Raw genomic sequence first — 23,301 nt, 5'->3', positions numbered from 1 at the left:
TTCTGCTGCAGGGCTATCTTTCCTACACATGACCCAGCCTCCCAGCCCTCCCCAAGCCTGCCCTGCTGTCTGCTAGGTCCTTTGCTCAAGAACAGTTTCCAGCTCCTACACTAAAGCTACCCACCCAGAGCAGTGAGTGCCTGCCTACCGGGCAGACCTCAAGGTCCCCTGCAAGGGAGCACAGGCACCTTCAGCTTGTGCTGCAGGGTCTCCTGTGTTCTACTCGACATCGCCCTGCCCCCCAAGTTCGCCCTTTTGTCCATGGGTCATTGGACTACCAGGCATCCATGTTTCAGTGTTGAGGAGTTCCATCTGGACGGGAATGGTTCCTGCTTCTACACTGAGGAGATACACCCAGAGAGTAAGCCACAGCAAAGACTGGACCAAGACACCAGGCCTCTCCTGGCTCCATTTGAAGGAAGAGATGGGCAGGCGCCAATGCAATAATTCCTCCAACAACCTGAAAGGGATCATGACATCACCAGAATCCAGGGATCCCGAAATAGGAAAAATTGTACACCCTACTCCAGAAGAAATAGAATAAATCTAGTCTAAACTGAATTACATGAAAATAATAGAGGACCTTAAACAGGAGGTGAAAAACTGCCATAAAAAATAGAGATTACAAACAAAAAGGTAGAGGGAATGAATACATCTCTCAAAGATACCCAAGAAAACCAAGAGAAACAAGAAAAAACAATCAAACAGGTAAGGGAAACAGTTTAAGACTTGAAGAATGAAATAGAAGTAATAAAGAAAACACAAACCGAGGGAAGACTGAAGATGGAAAATCTGGGTAAATGAACAGGAACTAGAGAGACAAGTACTACCAACAGATTACAAGAGATAGAAGAAAAAATCTCAGACACTGAAGATACCATAGAGAAAATAAACACACTGATCAATGAAAACAGCAAATCCAACAAATTCTCATCACAAATCATTCAGGAAATCTGGGACACAATAAAAAGACCAAACCTAAGAATAATAGGGGTAGAAGAAGGAAAAGAAGTACAGCTCAACAGTCCAGAAAATATATTTAATAAAATTATAGAAGAAAATTTTCCCAACCTAAAGAAAGGTATTCCTTTGAAGGTTCAAGAAGCATACAGAATACCAAATAGACTGGATCAAAAAAAAAAAATCTCCTTGCCATATAATAATCAAAACACAAAACATACAGAATAAAGAAAGAATATTAAGAGCTGCAAAGGAAAAAGGTCAAGTAACTTCTAAGGGTAAACCTATCAGACTTATACCTGACTTCTCTATGGAAACTATGAAAGCCAGAAGGTCCTGGATAGATGTACTGCAGAAAACTAAGAGACCATGGATGCAAGCCCAGACTACTATACCCAGCCAAGCTTTTGTTCACTATAAATGGAAAAAGCAAAATTGTCCAGGATAAAAACAAATTTAAACAATACGTAACCACAAATCCAGCCTTACAGAAAGTAATAGAAGGAAAACCACAAACCAAGGAGTCCAACAATGACCACAATAACCAAGACTTATAGAGACCCTTCATCAGCACAACTCAAAGAAGGAAAACACACAAACTACTAGCAAAAAAAAGTGACCGGAGTTAACAACCACTGGTCATTAATATCACTTAATATCAACGGACTCAACTCACCTATAAAAAAGGCACAGGCTAAGAGATTGGATACGAAAACAGAATCCAACATGCTTCTGTTTACAAGAAACACACCTCAACTACAAAGACAGACATCTACTCAGAGTAAAGGGCTGGGAAAAGGTTTATCAAGCAAATGGACCTAAGAAACAAGCAGGTTTGGCCATACTAATTTCTAACAAAGTTAACTTTGAACTAAAATCAATCAAAAGAGATGGAGAGGGACATTTTATACTCATAACAGAAAGAATTCATCAGGATGAAGTCTCAATCCTGAATATCTATGCCCCTAATATAAAAGCACCCACTTATGTAAAAGAAACATTACTAAAACTCAAGGCAGTCATCTAACCACACATACTAATAGTAGGAGACTTCAACAAACCTCTCTCACCAATGGACAGGTCAATCAGACAGAAACCTAACAGTCAAATAACAGAATTAAGGGAGGTAATGAATCAAATGGACTTAACAGACATCTATAGAATGTTCCACCCAAATGGGAAAGAATATACCTTCTTCTCTGCAGCTCATGGAACCTTCTTGAAAATTGAACACATACTCGGAAACAAAGCAAACTTCCACAGTTACAAAAAAATATTTGTAACCTCCTGTGTCTTATCAGATCACCATGGATTAAAGTGAGAATTCAACAATGTTACCCCGAGAAAGCCTACAAATTCATGGAAACTGGACAGTCAACTACTGAACCACACCTCAATCAAGGAAGAAATAAAGAAAGAAATTAAAGTCTTTCTTGAATTCAATGAAAATAAAGACTCAACATTCTCAAACCTATGGGACACTATGAAAGCAGTCCTAAGAGGAAAGTTCATAGCACTCAGTGCCCACTCAAAGAAAATGGAGAAGCACACATTGGAGACTTAACAGCCCACCTGAAAGCTCTAGAAAAAAAAGAAGCAGAATCACCTAGGAGGCTTAGAAGACTGGAAATAATCAAACTGAGGGCTGAAATCAACAAAATAGTAACACAGAAAACAATCCAAAGAATCAATGTAACAAAAAGCTGGTTCTTGGAGAAAATCAACAAGATTGATAAACCCCTATCCAAACTAATCAAATGGCAGAGAGAATATGCAAATTAATAAGATCAGAAATGAAAAGGGGGACATAAACACAGACACAGAGGACATTCAAAGAATCATTAGATCTTACTACAAAAGCCAGTATAACACAAAACTGGAAAATGTAAAAGAAATGGACACGTTTTTAGATAAATACCATATACCAAAGTTAAACCAGGACCAGGTGAACAATCTAAATAGACCTGTTAGTCACAAAGAATTAGAAGTTGCTATCAAAAACCTCCCTACCAAAAAAAGCCCAGGTCCAGATGGTTTCAATGCAGAATTCTACCAGAACTTCCAAGAAGACCTAATACCTATATTCCTTAATGTATTTCACAATATAGAAACAGAAGAGTCATTGCTAAACTCCTTTTATGAAGCTACAGTTACCCTGATACCAAAACCAAACAAAGACTCAACCAAGAAAGAGAATTACAGGCCAATCTCACTCATGAACATCGATGCAAAAATCCTCAATAAAATACTGGCAAACCGAATCCAAGAACACATTAGAAAAATTATCCATTACGATCAAGTAGGCTTCATCCCAGGGATGCAGGGGTGGTTCTACATATGAAAATCTATCAATGTAATCCATCATATAAATAAACTGAAAGAAAAAAATCATATGATCATTTCATTAGATGCTGAAAAAGCATTTGACAAAATTCAACATCCCTTTATGATAAAGGTCTTGGAGAGATTAGGGACACAAGGGTTATACATAAATATAATAAAATCTATTTACAACAAGCCAACAGCTAACATCAAATTAAATGGAGAGAAACTCAAAGCTAAAATCAGGAACACGACAAGGTTGTCCACTCTCTCCCTACCTCGTCAACATAGTGCTTGAAGTTCTAGCAATAGCAATAAGACAACATAAGGGGATCAAAGTGTTTCAAATTGGAAAGGAAGAAGTTAAACTTTCATTATTTGCAGATGATATGACAGTGTACATAAGTGACCCCAAAAACTCCACCAAGAACTCCTACAGCTGATAAACAGCTTTAGTAATGTGGCAGGATACAAGATCGATTCCAAAAAATCAGTTGCCCTCCTATACACAAAGGATAAGGAAGCAGAGAGGGAAATCAGAGAAGCATCACCTGTCACGATAGCCACAAATAGCAAGAAATATCTTGGGGTAACTCTGAACAAGGAAGTGAAGGATTTATTTGAAAAGAACTTTAAGTCGTTGAAGAAAGAAATTGAGGAGGATACCAGAAAATGGAAGAATCTCCCTTGCTCTTGGATTGGGAGGATCAACATAGTAAAAATGGCAATTCTACCAAAGGCAATTTATAGATTCAATACAATCCCCATTAAAATCCCATCGAAATTCTTCCGAGATCTTGAGAGGACAGTAATCAACTTTATATGGAAAAACAAAAAATCCAGGATAGCCAAAACAATCTTATACAATAAAGGATTGTCTGGAGGCATTACCATCCCTGACTTCAAACTCTATTACAGAGCTTCAGTATTGAAAACAGCCTGATATTGGCATAAAAACAGAGAAGTCAATCAATAAAATTGAGTAGAAGACCCGGGTTTTAACCCACAAACCTATGAACACCTGATTTTTGATAATGGAGCTAAAAGTATACAATGGAAGAAAGAAAGCATCTTCATCAAATGGTGCTGGCAGAACTGATTGTCAACCTGTAGAAGAATGAAAATTGATCCATATCTATCACCATGTACAAAACTAAAGTCCAAATGTATTAAAGACCTCAATATCAGTCTGAACACACTGAACCTGATAGAAGAGAAAGTAGGAAGTACTCTACAACATATGGGCACAGGAGATCACTTCCTACGTATATCCCCAGCAGCACAGACATTAAGGACAACATTGGATAAAGGGGACCTCCTGAAACTGAGAAGCTTCTGTAAAGCAAAGGACACTGTCACTAAGACAAAAAGGCAACCCACTGACTGGGAGAAGACCTTCACCAACCCTGCAACAGACAAATGTCTGATCTCCAAAATATATAAAGAACACAAGAAACTAGACTTTCAAATGCTAATTAACCCAATTAAAAAATGGGGCACTGAACTGAACAGAGTATTCTCAACAGAAGAAATTCAAATGGCCAAAAGATACTTAAGGTCATGCTCAACCTCCTTAGCAATCAGGGAAATGCAAATTAAAACAACTTTGAGATACCATCTTACACCTGTCAGAATGGCTAAAATGAAAACCTCGCCTTTGCTGGAGAGGTTGTGGAGGAAGGGGTACACTCATCCATTGCTAGTGGGAATGCAAACTTGTGCAACCACTTTGGAAATCAGTGTGGCGATTTCTCAGAAAATTCGGGATCAACGTACCCCAAGACCCAGTAATCCCACTCTTGGGAATATACCCAAGAGATGCCCTATCATATGACAAAAGCATTTGTTCAACTATGTTCATAGCAGCATTATTTGTAATAGCCAGAACCTGGAAACAATCTAGATGCCCTTCAATGGAAGAATGGATGAAGAAAGTGTGAAATATATACATATTAGAGTACTACTGAGTGGTGAAAAACAATGACATCATGAATTTTGCATACAAATGGATGGAAATAGAAAACACTATCCTGAGTGAGGTAACCCAGACCCAAAAAGATGAACATGGGATGTACTCACTCATAATTGGTTTCTAGCCATAAATAAAGGACATTGAGCCTATAATTTGCGATCCTAGAGAAGCTAAATAAGAACGTGAACCCAAAGAAAGACATATAGTCATCTGTCTGGATATGAAACTTCATTTGGCGATGGATGGAGATAGAGAAAGAGACCCACATTGGAGCACAGGACTGAGACCCCAAGGTCCAAATAAGGAGCAGAAGGAGGGAGAACATGAGCAAGGAAGTCAGTACCGCGAGGGGTGCACCCACCCACTGTGACAGTGGGGCAGTTCTTTTGGGAGCTCACCAAGGCCAGCTGGACTGGGACTGAATAAGCATGGGATAAAACCAGACTCTCTGATCATGGTGGACAATGAAGGCTGATGAGAAGCCAAGGACAATGGCACTAGTTTTCGATCCTACTGCATGAACTGGCTTTGTGGGAGCCTACCCTGTTTGGATGCTCACCTTCCTGGACCTGGAGGGAGGGAGGAGGACCTTGGACTTCCCACGGGGCAGGGAATCCGGAATGCTCTTCAGACATGAGAGGGAGGGAGAATGGGTAAGGGGAGGGGGAGAGGAGTGGGGAGAGGGGGAAAGGAGTAGGGGGAGGGGGAGAGGAGTGGGAGGAGGGGGAGGGAAATCGGAGGTGGGGAGGAGGCAGAAACTTTTTCAACAAATAAAATTAATAAATAAATTTAAAAGAATAAAAAAATAGTATCTTTTCTCTGCATTAAAATTCCCATTGGAGAAATTCTGGAAGGCAATATGACTAGAATACAACTAAGATTTGGATTCACCCTATCCACATGTGCCTCCTGTAATTTTTCCTCAACCATCATCAGTTCCTTTTCTGCTTCAGCTGTTCATTCTCTGGGACTATTCAAATCTTTGTCACCGTCTAAGGTTTTGTTTAAATGAATTATTAGATCACGTATTCACCCAACAGCCGGTCATAGACTGGAAATGTCTCCTAACAAGCTTTGAAAGTCATTAAGAGTTCGTAACCTGTCTCTCCTAATTTGTACCTTTTGAGTCCTAATTTTCTGTAAACCTATTCTGTAACCTAGGTAATTAACAGAATCTCCTCTTTGAATCATTTCAGGAGCAATTTGTAATCCCCATTTAGGCAAAACTATCTTTATTTCCTCAAACTTCCTTTCTAAAGTATCTATTTTGAATCAGATAGCAAAATGTCATCCATGTAATGGATGTAAATTATGGACTTAGGGAATTGCTTATGTTTTATTTCCAATGGCTGACTTACAAAGTATTGACACAGGCTGAGGCTATTGAGCATTCCCTATGGTAGGATAGACTACCAGTATCTCCTAGTAGGCTGAAAATTATTTAAGTAGGCACTGTGAAGGCAAACTTTTCTCTATCCTTTACTTGTAAAGGTATAGTGAAGAAGCAATCCTTCAAATCAATAACTATAAGCGGCTATCCTTTGGGTAACAGAGAAGGCAGAGGAATTCCAGACTATAGTGAACTCATAGGTTAAATTACCTTGTTGGAAGCCCTTAGAAATGTCAACATTCTCCATTTACCAGATTTCTTTTCTACAACAAATACAGGAGAATTCAAAGGGCTAGTTGACTCCTCAATATGTAGAGCATCTAATTGCAACTGTACCAATAGTTCCAAAGCCTGCAATTTATCTTCAGCTATAGGCCATTGCTTAACCCATATTGGCTCCACAATTTGCCATTTTAAAGGTAGGGCTGTTGGTACTTTTAAAGGTTTGTTTTTTGCTTTATGTTCTTGTACAGCCTAAATGGCTGGTGGCCTTTGTGCATAGTACCTTATTACATGCTTCCCAGAATTATGAGTTCCTGGGACTGCAGGGATGTTAATCTGGGTATTTAATTGCTGTAGCAGGTCATAGCCCCATAAATTTATTGCAATATCAGCTACATATGACCTTATCTTTCCTCTTTGACCTTCTAGCCCAATAGAGTTAACCCATCTCATGCTTTGTTTATCTCAAGATATGGTTCCAATTCCTAGTAATTGAACATCTGCCTTTTGAAGAGGCCAATCTGGATGCCAAGATTCTGGGGTGATGATACTTACATCTGCTCCTGTGTCTATCAAGACAACAATCACAATTCCATTTATACGCACTCTCAGCTTTAGTCTCTGATCATTTATAGAAGTTTGCCAAAATATACGCTTCTTATTTCCTATTTGAATTTCTGACTTATGCTCCAAATTTGAGCCATCATTTAGAACCTTATGATCTTGCACAGAAGGTTCTAGAGTTTTTAATTTTCCTGGTGTGACATGTCCTCCATGGTTACTGGGAATGACTGGGCCACTTTTGGCTGGGGGGCTTGTGAGAGGCCCCTCAGGGAGTTTCCTGATGGTATCAGTTTGCCTTATCTGTCTGTTGTTGATTTGCATTCATTGGTCCAATGTCGTCCATTACAAGACCTCCTACATATACCTGGAGGCCACGGTTTTCTATTCCTGCCATTTCCAGATGAAGTGTTATTCTTAGAACTTCCTTGCCTGCAATCCCTATTCAGGTGTCCTAATTTACCACAATTAAAACATTTGGCAGGTTGATGTCCCCTCATCCCTTTGGAAATCACTTTTCCTATCCAAGATTCATCTTTGTAGTTAATGGTCTGAAAATTCATGGTATGCTGGATCCATTCATCCACAGGTGCTGATCTAAAACTTAAAGGCCTAATAACCTTTTTTCAGTCTAAGTTTGCATTTTCAAAAGTCAGAGATTCAAGAATTAGTGTCTAGCTTCTGGGTCTGTTACTCCTATGTTCAGAGCCTTAATTAATCTTTACAAAACTTCAGTACAGGGTTTTCCCTGTCCCTGCCTAAGCCTGGTATATGACTCTACTTTTTCTCTAGTTCTGGTATTCTATCTCAGGCATTCAAGGCTGCTTTGTAGCATACATGCAATACTTCTTCATCATAAAGAGCTCAGACCTGTGGATCAGTGTATGCTCCTCCACCAAGAATTTGATCCTGCAAGAATTCCACACATTTTGCTCTTCCTTCCTCTTCCATATGTTTGGATTCTTCCCTGAAATAAACTCCAAACATCAAGGGAGGTCCATCTTCCAACACCACAGATGCTAACTGTGAGAAATCATGGGGCATAGCCCTGACATTAGAAGCCCAAATCCTTACCATTTCCTTAACAAATGTAGAGTGCAAGCCATAAGTAACAAGCGGTGTGCTTAAATTCCTTGAGATCATTCAGTCCTATCAGCGTCCATCTACCTGCTTTGGCTGCCTTTGAGCCTTTAGAAGTTGATGCTTTGTCAGAATAAATTACATGGTATGTTGCTAAAACCCTGGATAAACCAGTTCTGATTGTATCCTGCCCTTGTATCTTCTCACCCAGTTCATCTTCTCACCCGGCTCATCAGCTCCAATAATTTCCTCAATCATTTCAAGTCTCTTAATCATTGTCTCACGTAAGGCCTGACCTGCAAAGGTTTCTAGTGATTTCCCTATGGTATTAATTTTCTGGTCCTCATTGTGGACCTGTGATTCCAAGGTCTTAATGTTTCCTTTCAAAGATAATATCTCCTTGAACTGCCCCCGGATATCATATAAGTTGGCATCCTGGAGGTACATTCTGTCTGTTTCCTTATCAAAACTCTGTGATAACTTCTGAAAGTCAAATTCAACAGCCTGGACCCTTTTAGGTAAGTTCCTAGTACCCTTAGATATGGAGTCAATTTTGCCTATCATGGTCTTAATCCTAGCAATTAATGTCATATACTTCCATAATTACATAATATGGAGAAGAAAACGGAAACCTAGTAACCAGTAAAATGAGGTACCTCCAAGGTCATAGAGGTTTCATGTGATCTCAGCAAAAACTGCTGCTAGAGTCCCATTAAAAACAAAACCTGCCATTTTACCCATTAACCAGCAGATGGCGCTGTTTCCAAGTCATTACTGGAATCAATGGAATGGTGTCAGGATAGATCCTGTGGTGTTCTAGAGGTTAGATGTACGAAAATCCAGGGAGCTTCCAGCAGCTGATAAACGGCATGGCTCACCCCGGGCACTTGCCCTACTCCAACCCAATACAGGGGTCCTGACATGGCTGCTGCGAGAACGGCTGTGATGTGGGAAGGTTATTTGTCAATCTGTTGTTTCATTGGTTGATTAATTAAAAAAAAACTGCTTGGCCTGATAGGTCAGAAAATTAGGTAGGCGGAGAAAACAGAACAGAATGCTGGGAAGAGAAGTGAGACAGAAGCGATGAAGCTCCTGCCCAAGATGGATGTATAATAGAATCTTTGTGTTGGGTCACCACCTCGTGGTGCTACACACATTAATGGAGGTGGGTTGATAAGGATGTGAGAGTTGGCCAGTAGGAGGCTGGAGCTAATGGGCCAAGCAGTGATTATATGAATACAGTTTGTGTGTTGTTATTTCGGGGCCTAAGCTAGCCAGGTGGCTGGGTGCTGGGTGGCAGGAACACAGCCCGCAGCTCCTTTCTACATGGCTGCCTGCCCGCCCAGCATCCCTATGCTGTTCCACTGGGACAAAGTCACAGTGCAACACACAGTGCTTCCACTGGATGTGGCAACAACTTGTGCACTGACTTGCACTGCCCAAGCGCTGCACTTAAAACCCGTTCAGAAAAGATCAATGGTTCTAAAACCAAATGTTGGGTACCAGATAAAGCATGAAAACAGTTTGGAATTATTATTAAAAGAGTTATTTATTTGAGAGGGAAAAACTTACAAAACACCATTTACACGACCAGGAAAGGAGTCTAGTCACCAGAGCCAGAGTCTGAAGCAAGAGAGAGAAAGAGAGAGAGAGAGAGAGAGAGAGAGAGAGAGAGAGAGAGAGAGGAGGGCTGTTTCTGCTTTTTAAAGAGAAAGAGACCACGCCCCAGTGGGCTGATATCTCAAAGGCTATTGGCTAAAGGAGTGGAAGGAGCTCCCTCAGCATTAACCAATAATAATTTGTAACAAACCCCATTGAATGATGACAGATATCTATAACCCTTTGGATCTGAATGATGAATGCAGCTCTTGTGGAGGGAAGTCTGGCTATAGTGTCATGGCACAGCCATTACAGCAACCACTATAGTCAGAGCCCTTGACCTTCGGACCCAAACCTTGGTCAGGTTTGACCAGAAGTTGAAGCACACAGTCCCAGGGCAGGTAGAGGGAACTCATCCACCAGCATGGGTGTGGGCAGGTATGCAGCATTGTGGGAAAAGAGATTGTTAACCTCTCCAGCCATAGCAATTAACGCCAGATTCTCTGGTTAGTGTTTGAAATTCTATTGGGATACATCTGCACCATACAACTATGTCTGGCAGCCTTGCTATATTGCAACAACAAGGCTGCATAGCCCAGCCACCCGTGCACACAAGCACATTGCCTCGCAGTCTCATGCTTGGGGCCAAGGCTGACTCCTTTTCTTGAAATGTTTAAGGCGGCAAGGAAAATATACCCCTGTGTTTATGGCCCTATCTCTAAAGTCCTGTAAGTGATCACAATATCAAAGTCAAAGAAGTCATGATTTGATTCTGTCCCATATCAACAGCATAAGTCTAAGTCAGAACAAAAACACAACAACACACAGACACACAGGACAATGGCACCAAACCAAACCAAAGATGACAGCTTCAAGCTGTTTTGTGGGTGTGACCTACCTCTCTATCGAACTGAGACCACTACCCACGTGTCTCTACAGAACTGAGACTGCTATCTGCATGTCTCTATACAGAACTGAGTCCACTACCTGTGTGTGTCTCTATACAGAACTGAGACCACTAACCACATTTCTCACCATGAACTGAAACCACTACCAGTGTGTCACTCCACAACACTGAGACCACTACCAGCATGTCACTGAGATTGCTACATGCATGTCTCACCAGAGGGAACCACCCTCTGCAGAAGGGCCCTGGGGATGTTTCCTCCAGGCACTCTGCCTGTGATCTTGTTCACAGTCCACCTAGATTGTCTATAGGCACTGACGGTTCCTGGGTCTGCTCACAGAAAGACATGAGACAGAAGACACAGACATGAGACATGAAACAAAACACAGAAAACTTACTGGCCAGTTGAAGGCTGTATGGGTGGTAGTCCCAGTGGGCTTGGGGGATCCCCAATGAGCCCCAAAATGTTATGCTCAAATCTGCAAAGTCCCCCAAAAGCCAAAAAGAAGACCAAGTCCTGTATGTAAAAGCAAATAGCCTTTATTTTATGCAAGTTTGCAAACTCGGTCTTTCCACATGTCCAACATATTGGAATAAACGGAGAGCCCCAAACTCAGTTACAGTAGGATTTTGATAGTAGTAAAGGTGGAGGTGAAGGGTTTCTGAGGTTCATGACCTCTGATTTGCTGACATTTGTCTAGGTGTGTCCTGGTGAGTGTGTGATGGCAGGTATTTCTACCTACAGCAGTTGGAATGTTAGGTACTTTCTTCGGATGGTCTGTTCTTGGGTGGTGCTTGGGTAATCTCAGTTTATGGTTCTTCCTTCAACCAGGTGTTGCTTCAGGGTAAAGTACTGAGACTCAGGCCCCTATTAAATTTATCAATGGCCGAGTCCTGCTCTGGCAGGTGATAATGGTTGGAAGTAAAGAACTTCCTTTGGGTGATCTGTTCAATCTGTTCATATTTAGCTTATCATGGCTGGCTCCTACAGCAAGAGGAAAAAAAAACATATACAGAAATAGAAAAAGATAAAAGCCCAAAGTCAAAAGGTAGTCAGGATAATTTAAGTCAAGAAAAGCTGGCTAGAAACAAGCCAAGATAAGAACAGGCATTCATAACTAAGAATAAGTCTCCATTTGTGATTTATTTTGGAGCTGGAGGTGGGCCCCTCAAAAAGCAAAATGGATAAAACTTCACACAAGCCTTCCCACACATTTTGTGCGCCAATTATTCTGCCTTCATTAATTTTTACCTTTCTCTGAAAAGTTACCTGTTGAAGGAGCTGTGGGCTGTGTTCCTGCCACCCAGCTCCCGGCCGCCTGGCTAGCTTATGCCCCAAAATCACAACACACAGATTGTATTCATTTAAACACTTCTTGGCCCATTAGCTCTAGCCTCTTACTGGCTAATTCTCACATCTAGGTTAGGTTAACTCATTTCTCTTAATGTGTGTTTGCCTGTAAACCAGAAGAGGGCACCAGACCCCATTACAGAGGGTTATGAGCCACCATGTGGTTGCTGGGAATTGAACTCAGGACCTTTGGAAGAGCAGGCAATGCTCTTAACCCCTGAGCCGTCTTTCAAGCCCCCATCTCTCCAGACCCCATCTCTCCAGACCCCATTGTAGACATTTGATTCTGGTTACTCTTCCATAGGAGAATGCAAATAAAAAAAAATGATGTGGGAGTGTCATATATCAATCTGTTTATTTCATTGCTTAATTAATAAAGAAACTGCTTGGCCTGATAGGTTAGAAGATAGGTAAACGGAGTAAACAGAACAGAATGCTGGGAGGAAGGGAAGTGAGCTCAGACGCCATGCCTCTCCTCTCCAGAGCAGACACGAAGAAGCCAGGCACCTGGTCAACATGCTGAATCTTTCCCGGTAAGACTGGTGCTACACAGATTACTAAATATGGGTTAGGCAAGATGTGAGAATTAGCCATTAAGAGGGTAGAACTAATGGGCCAAGCAGTGTTTAAATGAATATAGTTTGTGCTTACCTAGTTTGCCTTGGTTCTGTCTCTAGATCCAACACTCAAACCCAAAAACAAAGCTGTTGGGCCCAGGGGGGTCGTGCAAAGATGAGAACACCACCCAGTCTAAACCAGAAGCAAACTTTATTCCAGAAACCAGATCCTAGGAAAACCAGAAGCAAACTTAAAAATAAAAAAAATAAAAAATATCCAGGACAGGCTCCAAAGCCAGAGAGAAACCCTGTCTCGAAAAAACTAAAAAATAAAAAAATAAAATAAAAAATAAAAAAACACCACTGGGCACTAAAGCTTATCAGCTAGTTGACACCACAGCCAGAGATGGTGTTTGTTAGGCTGTGACAAAAAGTCGGTTTCTGAACCCACTTTTTATAGTATGGGCACCAAACATTAGCTCTGAACAAAGGTGTTGTGATCCAGCTGCCCTCACTCCCCATGACTAACAGTGGAACTTCCTTGTGGTCTGTAATCGACAAGGATGTTTGTGTTCTTTCTGGCCAGTGGGTCTCCCCAGAAGCAGTAGAAGTGTAAAAGGTTGCTGGGCAAAATAAAGGTTGCTGTTCTTCCCCCCAAAAAAGAAGCCTCCATGTCTCAATTCTGGCACCCCCCACCAGTCTTGGCTATCCAGGCTGCGCTGGCTGAAGCAAGTGGAGGTCCCACCAAGTTCTGGAATGTGGGGATACGTGAACGGGGTCACTCCAGCTGCCGGCTAAATCAAGGAGCATATTGGGGAAGGTAAAGTGTTTTTATTTTTCATCCCCAGAGATAACTCTGAGGGACATTCTCCAAATAATAAGCAAGTATAAAGAGGTATGGGGGTGAATTTAAAGGCCTCAATAAGTAACTGAAACTCTTAAAGCAACAAGGCATGGAAGTAACAAGGAAGACAGCCAAAGATTTTGTACAGTTGGGGTTTAAATGTTCTTGGCTGGGAAAAAGCCAAGTCAGATTAAAAGGAATATGTGTGTCTTCATCTCCAGAGATGCTCTAGGTGATGCCCTCTGGAAGATTGGTCAGTAGGGAAGTAGTAAAGAGGAGGCAGGAGGGGTGAATTGAGGGCTCAAAAGATAGAATGTGTAGAGATATGTGTTATTGTGTTGATTGTGTTGTCTTTTGTGTTCTGAACTGGAGAAAGACATTTGATTCTGGGTATTGCTAAGAAAGGTATTTTGACTTTAGAATATGTGCCTAAGGATTTGATGCTTTGAAAAAGAGTTTCTGCTTTTGTCTCCACAGAGGATGAGAACCTGTTGATTCATTACAAGTTTATGTGGTTTGAATCACTGAGACCCCCTGAAATGTTGATGTAAAATACCCCCAAGAATGCAGCACCCCCACTCAGCAGGAAGTAGCCAGACAGGTTGATGACACCTAAACTCCCTAAAAAATGTTAAAGTGGGGCCCCTTCAATGGCTTGATGACTAGAGCCTTTCCCCTTTGTTTAATCTTCTTAGAGTGGGCAGTAGTGGCTCATGCCTTTAATCTCTCCAGAGACATAGGCAGGCAGATCCCTGAGTTCAAGGCCAGCCTGGTCTACAAGTGAGTTTCAGGACTATACGGAGAAAACCTGTCTTGAAAAACATGAACAAAAAAAATATCTTAGAGTGAGAAACAAGATAACTTCCTATGTTGGGGTCATCCTTTGACAGCCCTGCTGCCATCTGTGAAATTAGATGTTCACCAGCCTGGGTATACGCTTAACATAGGTTTCCACCCCCTCAACCACATACCAAATGTTGACATAAAAACCACAGTTCTTATCCTAAAAGGAATAAAAGACAGTGTAGCAGGTGGATTTTCAGTCCCCAAATCATGAAAGAGAGACTTATTAATTATGAAAACTCAGCCTATAGTTTAGGCTTGTCCTAACTCTTATAATGACCCATGTCTATTCATCTACATGCTGCTATGTGAGTCATGGCTTTTACCCCCGCCTCGCCCCAGCCCCGTATATCTGCTCCCTCTCAGCTGGCAACCCCACCTTTCTTCTTCTCTGAGACTCCCTGTCCCCAGATGTCCTGCCTAACCTTTCTCTGCCTAGCTATTGGCCATTCAGCCCTTTATTAGACCAATCAGATAGATGTCTTAGGCAGGCAAGATGAAACACATGAAATACATCTTTACATAGTTAAACACACATCCTTACATTATTAAACAAATACAGCATAAACGAATGTAACACATCTTTACATAGTTAAAGTAATCTCCACAACAAGACAGTTTATTCTGGAGTCACTGAGTAACCACGGCCCAAGATCACAAATTTATATTATTCCAAGTTCCAGGTTCCAACTGAGGGTTAGGGTTAGAAGCTGTTTCATGAAAGTTTTATAGTTTTTACAGAACAAAGAAAGTCATAAATCAAGGCTACTTTAGACTACATTTGTGGGTACACCATAGAGGCAGGTACAAAGAGACAGGGAGCTATGCTCTAGGCCCAGATGTTGTCCCAGGACAGTCTCAGCTCTCGGATTGGTGGAAGCTAATGTTCGGGAATTTTGTCTATGTTGTGGTCTGACACTCAGTGAAGTCAGGCATTGACTTGAGAGGCAGAGTTCACATTCAGTTGTTCAGAATGGATCACAGAGTTTCTCCCCCAGCAAGCATGAGAGAGATAGGCCTCCAGGGATTAGGAGGCTGGCTGACAGTTTACATGTGCCTTTTCAAGCATAGAAGCAAATGGTGAAGGTTGTGTCACAGCCATGGTGATTGTCTCAGGTCCTTTTTTGTTTGTTTGTTTCAGGTTCTTATCTTTTTATTTGTCCCCAAGTTTTACATTAAAATAAACATTAAAAGAAATCCCAACATCTGGTGCCAATGTGGGACATTGCTGAACCATGCAAAGGTGGCATGTCAACCGCATCCCTGCCACAATGTAGCAGTAGAGAACAAGACCCAACCTTCCCCAGACCACCCTCGCCCAGCCTGCCTTCCTGCATTCAGTGATTTTCTGTATCCCTCTCACAGTGCCAATCCAGAGCTCTTCTGCCTTGAGGCCTGCTCAGGGTTCTGACCTTTATGGTTGCTAACACCAAGCTACCAAGATTGGCCTCCCAACCACCACTAGCAAGAGGCAGGAGTCTTATCCCAAACAGCTGCAGTTGCCTCCAGCCAGGCCCTATAACACAGCCACCCCTTTCAAGCCAATGATGGCTAACCCCAGGGCTGAGGCTAGCCCAGCAGACTGGCCACGCCCCCAGAACTCTCTCCTGGACCTTCCCTCCTGTGTTGGTGTCACACGTGCTCCACCTGCTGGCCAAACATTGTCACTACACCTGAATGCCTTTCCACTCCAAGCACTTGTGGCAGAGATAAAGACAGTTGGTAGTTTTTAAATGGCGAACTAGGCTATTAAATTAACTAATTAAATTTTAAAAAGACAGTGGATTAAATTTTAAAAGATAAAAGTGTAGAAAAACAATCTTAAAATCTTTCCCATGTTAAAAATTGGAAATACCACAGTGCAGGGAATTAGTATCCTGTTTACTGTTACTATAGACACAATGCAAAGAGAAAAAAAAATAAATGAGATAAACAACTTAGCTGGGATTGATATTAATGTCAGTCTTAATTATTATCCATTTGGCAATTCATATTTTGTCCTTAAAAATAGTTTGATAATTGGGCCAAATATAGAAATCGGCTAATAAGATTAAAACCTTAGGAAAAACTTACTCTTCAGAAGATACAGCCTTTGAAAAGGTTCTAAGCAGGCATATCTCTGTGAATTCAAGGCTAGTGTGTTCTACAAGAGCTAGTACCAGGACAGGTTCCAAAGCTACAGAGAAACCTTGTCTAGAAAAAAGAAAGAAAAAAATTCAACCACAAAAAGTACAAATCGTGAAAGACCAATTTCAAACTCTTAATGATTTTCAAAAATTGCTGGGAAATATTAACTGACTACAGCTCACAACTGGATTAACAACTCAGGAACTAAGGAACCCAGGAATTTATTTCAAACCTTACAAGGTAAGAAGGACTTGAGTAGTCCAAGAAAATTATCAGCTGAAGCGAAGAGAGACTCGGCTCTGGTAGAAAAGGAATCGCAGGATGCACGTGTGGATGCCTTGGATGCAGAGTTGACTGTGTTCCAGTCTTCGACCTTCTACTCATTCTCCTACGGGGATTCTTATGCAGAGAGAAGATAATATTCTAGAAAGGATATTTTTGCCACACAGAGTAAAAACCTAAAGACCTCTCATGTGGGGTTCACCTCTGTATGCTGTAAAGACGTTTTATTACACTTAGTTAATAAAGAATCTGCTTTGGACCAAATGACAGCACAGGATAGAGCAAGGCAGGAATTCCAAGCAGACATAGATAAGGAAAGAAGGCGGAGTCAGGGAGACCCCATGTAGCTGCTGAAGGAGACAGACAACAGAACCTTACCAGTAGGCCGCAGCCATGTGGTGATATACAGATTAATAGAAATGGGTTAATTTAAACTGTAAGAGTTACTTAATAAGACATCTAAGCTAATAGGTTGAGCAGTGTTTTAATTAATATAGTTTTGTGTGATTATTTCAGGAACAAACAAGCAGCCTCTGGCTACAGACCTCTATAGGTTCTGAAAGGGAAACCGAGACTTCATCAATTAACAGGGATAGACTCAGCAGAAATTGTGGTACCTTTTACTAATGTGAACATTGAAAAGAGCTTGCAGTGATTTTTTTGGGAGAGATTAGCAACAGATACCCCCAAAGCAAGAGACTTCCTTTTATAAAAACCATTTTGGTTCTTCCTCATATGGTTCAGGGAGCATCAGTTTCCGGAGCCCCTACATTCTATGCTGATGCAAATAAATCAGAAAAGACAGGTTATAAATCAATAAATGTAAGTAAAGAAATTTAAAACACTTATGATTCCATTCAAAAGTCAGAATTATATGTTATTCTCATGGTATTATTAGATTTTCCAGAACCTTTTAATTTAGTGACTGACTCTCCATATGCAGAAAGAATTGTTTTACATATTGAACTTATTCCTGATAATTCAGAACTAACTTCATTATTTATCCAATACAGGAGACAGTCAGAAACAGGAATCATCCCTTGTGTATAACACGTATCAGACCCCATACAGGTCTCCAAGTCCCTCAAGCATGAGGTAATGATGAAATTGATCAGCTACTATAGGAAAGGAGCTAGAAGCATCCAGAATTTCATAAGAAACAGCATATTGATAGGAAGGGTTTGGAAAAAAGATTTTTCTATCACTTGACAAAAGCCAAGGAAATTATTAGGCCATGTCCTATTTGTTCTTTGTGTAATCAACCCTCACAACCTGCAGGAAGTAACCCAAAGGGTACTCAAAAAAGTGAAATTTGACAAATGGATCTGTTCCATTTTGCAGAGTTTGGAAAATTAAAGTATATATGCCATGCCATAAATACATATTCAGGATTTCAATGAGCAACTGCTTTGAGTTCTGAAAAGACTGATTCTGTAATTACACATTTATTAGAAGTTGTGACCATCATGGGGATACCTGTACACATTAAGGTTGACAATGATCCGTTGTATGTCTACAGTAAAATGAAATAGTTTTTACATATTACAACATAAATAATATCACAGGTGTATGTCCCTACAGGACAGGCAGTTAAAGAAAGATCTAATCGAACTCTAAAAGAAATGCTCAACAAACAGAAAAAGGTAATAATGACCTCCTAGAGATAGATTACACAATGATTTATTAACCTTGAAACTTTTAAATGCTAATAAAAAGGGAACAACCACTGCAGAGAGACACTGAATAATAGAAAAAAAAACCCACTGAACTGAATCAGTCGGTGTACTTTAAAGATGTGTTTATCCCAAAATGCAAACCAGGATATGTGTTACATGGGGGAAGAGGTTTTGCTCAGTCTCCACAGAAGAATAAAATTCATGGATACCGTCAAAATTGATAAAGATGTGGTTCAAACATGAAAGATCTCTTGATTAGGGAAGGCAATCAGTTCATCAAACAACATGGCAATTCAACCTGGCAAAAAAAGAAAACACCCCAAAATTAAGGTCAGGGCAGGATTTTGTTTTTATCTTTCCAGGAAAATAAAAACATCCAGCTAAAGAATCTGAAGACCTTTGGACAAATGAAGGATCCAAAGAAGAACGGAGAACTATCTGAAAAAATATACCAAGAAAAGGGGTAATACAATGGCCTAATGTTACAGCACACTCTCAACAGGGTAAAATTTCATAAACCTTTTAAATGTCTGTTTCTGCTGGTCTCTACCGACATGTTAGACAGACACATGGTCTTCATGTAGTCCTGACTCAATTAAAAACTAAAGTGGGCTTTGGAGGTGGAGTGTGACTCTCTCCTTCTCTAAAGTCAAGCATGTTTGTTAAAGAAAATCTAAAGTCTCTGTCTCGTATCAGAAGAACCACCTGGTATGGGACAGGAAAAAAAAAATCTAGGGACTGTTATATTGTCACTAATCTCATATCCTTCAGATTTATTTAGACTCTTTAAAACTTTTCTTAAGGTAAAAATACTATCTCAAAATTAAAACTTTCTGTTTTGATATTAATGGTTGTATAGAGTACTAACTAAAGCCGGGCAATGGTGGCGCACGCCTTTAATCCCAGCACTTGGGAGGCAGAGGCAGGGGATCTCTGTGAGTTTGAGACCAGTCTGGTCTACAGAGCTAGTTCCAGGACAGGCTCCAAAGCCACAGAGAAACCCTGTCTCGAAAAACAAAACAAACAAACAACAAAAAAAAAGAGTACTAACTAATTCTAACCTTAGGCTTCATTTAGCTTTCTGTATGTGACATCAGGCCTGAGTCTGAAATAGGTATTTAGGAATTAAACCTGTGTATCCTGGATGTATTTAATAGATTATGGTCCTTTAACATCCCCAAGATCTACTGCATGTAACATTTAAAATGTTTAAGTTTTCTGCAGTGAATGATAACATTTTTTCTTTTTTTATTGATATTTATTTATTTATTTAATATTTATTTATTTATTTATTTATTATGTATACAATATTCTGTCTGTGTGTATGCCTGCAGGCCAGAAGAGGGCACCAGACCTCATTACAGATGGTTGTAAGCCACCATGTGGTTGCTGGGAATTGAACTCAGGACCTTTGGAAGAGCAGGCAATGTTCTTAACCTCTGAGCCATCTCTCCAGCCCCGTTTTATTGATATTTATTGAGCTCTACATTTTTCTCTGTTCCCCTCCCTGCCTCTCCCATCCCCCTTCAACCCTTCCCCAAGATCCCCATGCTCCCAATTTACTCAGGAGAGCTTGTATTTTTCTACTTTCTACTTCCCATGTAGATTAGATCTATGTGAGTCTCTTAGTGTCCTCATTGTTATCTAAGTTCTCTGGGATTGTGGTTTGTAGGCTGGCTTTCTTTGCTTTATGTTTAAAAACCACCTATGAGTGAGTACATGTGATAATTGTCTTTCTGTTTCTCATTTACCTCACTCAAAAAAGTGTTTTCTAGCTCCATCCATTTTCCTGCAAAATTCAAGCTGTCATTATTTATTTCTGCTGTGTAGTACTCCATTGTGTAAATGTACCACAGTTTCCTTATCTATTCCTCAGTCAAGGGGCATTTAGGTTGTTTCCAGGTTCTGGCTATGACAAACAAAGCAGCTATGAACATAGCTGAGCACATGTCCTTGTGGCACGATTGAGCATCCTTTGGATATATACTCAAAAGTGGTATTACTGGGTCTTGAGGAAGGTTGTTTCCTAATTTTCTGAGAAATCACCACACTGACATCCAAAGGGGTTGTACCAGCTTGCACTCCCACCAGCAATGCAGAAGGGTTCCCTTTACCCCACAACCTCTCCAGCATATGTTGTCATCAATGTTTTGATCTTGGTCATTCTTTCAGTCTAAGATGTTTCAGACTACTCATTGCCCTGCCTCTACTTCCTGCCTGGCTATCGGCCAATCAGCATTTTATTAAAAAATAATACAAGTGGGGCTGGAGAGTTGGCTCAGCCGTTAAGAGCACTGGCTACTGGCTGTTCTTCCAGAGGTCCTGAGTTCAATTCCCACAACCATATGGTGACTCACAACCATTGGTAATGAGATTTGGTGCCCTCTTCTGGCCTGCCCATTTACCTGCAGGCAGAATACTGTATACTTAATAAATAAATACAATCTTTAAAAAAAATAATAATACAAGTGACAGGATAAAAGACCACTGACCCACAGCACAGTACTTCAAAATTTCCTGCTTCACAGAAAAGTCTGTCAGATATTCTAAGCCTGTAGGCCAGGTATGGATGCCCCAAAGTTACAGAGGAAACCTGGGTGAATGTCTGGACAGCCAGATATTTCTGTCATCTCTTAATTTTTTGGAAGACACTTGCTCTGCACTTCCTATTTACTTGGGTAATAATAATTCCTTCTCAGGTCTTTAATGGGGTTGACTGAATAGTTACGGTCATCCTAATCATGGTAGGAAGTAAATTAGCTACAAAACTTTGAACTCTTCAGGAGAGGACATCTAACAGAGTCATCTCTCTAAATTTCCCAAACACATATGGACTGAGCATTGAGAATGTATTTCTTACTTGATAATTGTTCTTGCTATCTCTAGCTTTATTTTTATTAAGGTTATTACCTTTCCTTTCTATTTAGACATTACCTGATTGTAATTCTTATTGTATATCATATTTTGTATAACATATTTTACTATGTTAGCATTAGAAACTTCCCTTTTTAATTAAACAAAAAGGGGGTAATGTTGTGGGAATTTTGTCTGTGTTGTTGTCTGATGCTCAGTGAAGTCAGGCATTGGTTAGAGAGGCAGAGTTCGCATTCAGTTGTCCAGAATGGATCGCAGAGCTCCCCAGCGAACTTAAGGAAAGGAGGTCTCCAACGAATAGGAGGCTTTTGAGACAAGAAGCAAGTGGTGGCGGGTGTGTCACAGCCATGGTGATTGTCTCGGGTTCTTATATTTATATTTGCCCCCAAGTTTTCTATTATAATAAATGGTGAAAAGAAATCACTCTAGTTCTATTGAGAATAGTTTCTGAGGGGTTTTGTTTTTTGGGCAGAGAATGGCCGTTTCAAAAGCTAAAACCAGCCCAAGAGAAAGTAATTAGTCTCTGAACCTGAAAAATCCCAGTCTCTCCGTAATACTGAAATTCCAACTGGGTCCTGCAGTCTCTGCAAACAAAGAACCTCTTTCTAGGAGTTCTGTTCACAGCCAGACCCAGCTTTTTATTTTTCAGGAACTTTCATTCACATCGGTATGCTAGGCAAATGCGTGAGCACTGAACAACACTCCAAACTCCCCACTGGTCTTTAGGGAAGAAAGCAGTGGAATCCCAGCACTCAGGAGGCAGAGGCAGGCAGATCTCTGTGAGTTTGAGGCCAGCCTGGTCTACAGAGAGAGTTGCAGGACAGCCAGGGCTACACAGAGAAAAAAGGAAAGAAAGAAAGAAAGAAAGAAAGAAAGAAAGAAAGAAAGAAAGAGGAGGAGGAGGGAGGGGGAGGGAAGGAGGGAGGGAGGGAGGGAGGAAGGAAGGAAGGAAAGAAGGAAGGAAGGAAGGAAGGAAGGGTGTGTTTTGATTCACAGTGGAGGGTCCTGCCCATTATCGTGGGATCATAATGGCAGGAACCTGGCACAGACGGTCTAACTGTGTCTGCAGTCAGGGAGCTGAGAGAAATGTACACCAGTGCTCAGCTCACGTTTCCTTTTGCGTGTGTGTGTGTGTGTGTGTGTGTGTGCATGTATGTGCCACTGTGTGTGGGGTGGGGTGTCTTTGAGTGCCAAGGCCAGAGGTTGACATCAAACGTCTTGCTCCATCCATCTCCTCCCGGTTTTTTTTTTTTTTTTTTTTTTTTGAGGCAGAGTCTCTCACTTGAACCCAGACCTTGCCAACTTGGCTAATCAGCTTGCTTCTAAGGGCTGGAATTGCAGACCAGCGAGGAATCCTGCCTCTGGTTTCTAAGGGCTGGGATTGCAGACCAGCCACCCTGTCCCACATTTATGTGGACCTCGGGGATTTGAACTCTAGTCCTCATGACCTTTACCCACTGAGTCAGTTCCACAGCTTCAGCTCGGCATCCCATCCTGCCTTCCCACCCCAGTCAGCCTATTGAGAAAGTCCCTCACAGACACACCCAGAGGTCTGTCTCTCAAGCTAACCATCACAGGCATACCAGCCCCTCCTGGAGCTCATCATTCTGACCTCTGGGATCTTTTGAAAGAGAAGGTGGAGTCGGGAACAAGAGGCTGGGGCAGTTTGACAGGATCCGCATGGGAAACGCTGAATCACCGTGAGGACTTATTTGTCCTTAAACCCCGAATCGC

Source organism: Microtus oregoni, unplaced genomic scaffold, assembly GCF_018167655.1.
Source record: "Microtus oregoni isolate MIOR12 unplaced genomic scaffold, Mior012 000023F_ref0000262, whole genome shotgun sequence".
Lineage (NCBI taxonomy): Eukaryota > Metazoa > Chordata > Mammalia > Rodentia > Cricetidae > Microtus > Microtus oregoni.
This window is presented reverse-complemented; position numbering follows the sequence as displayed.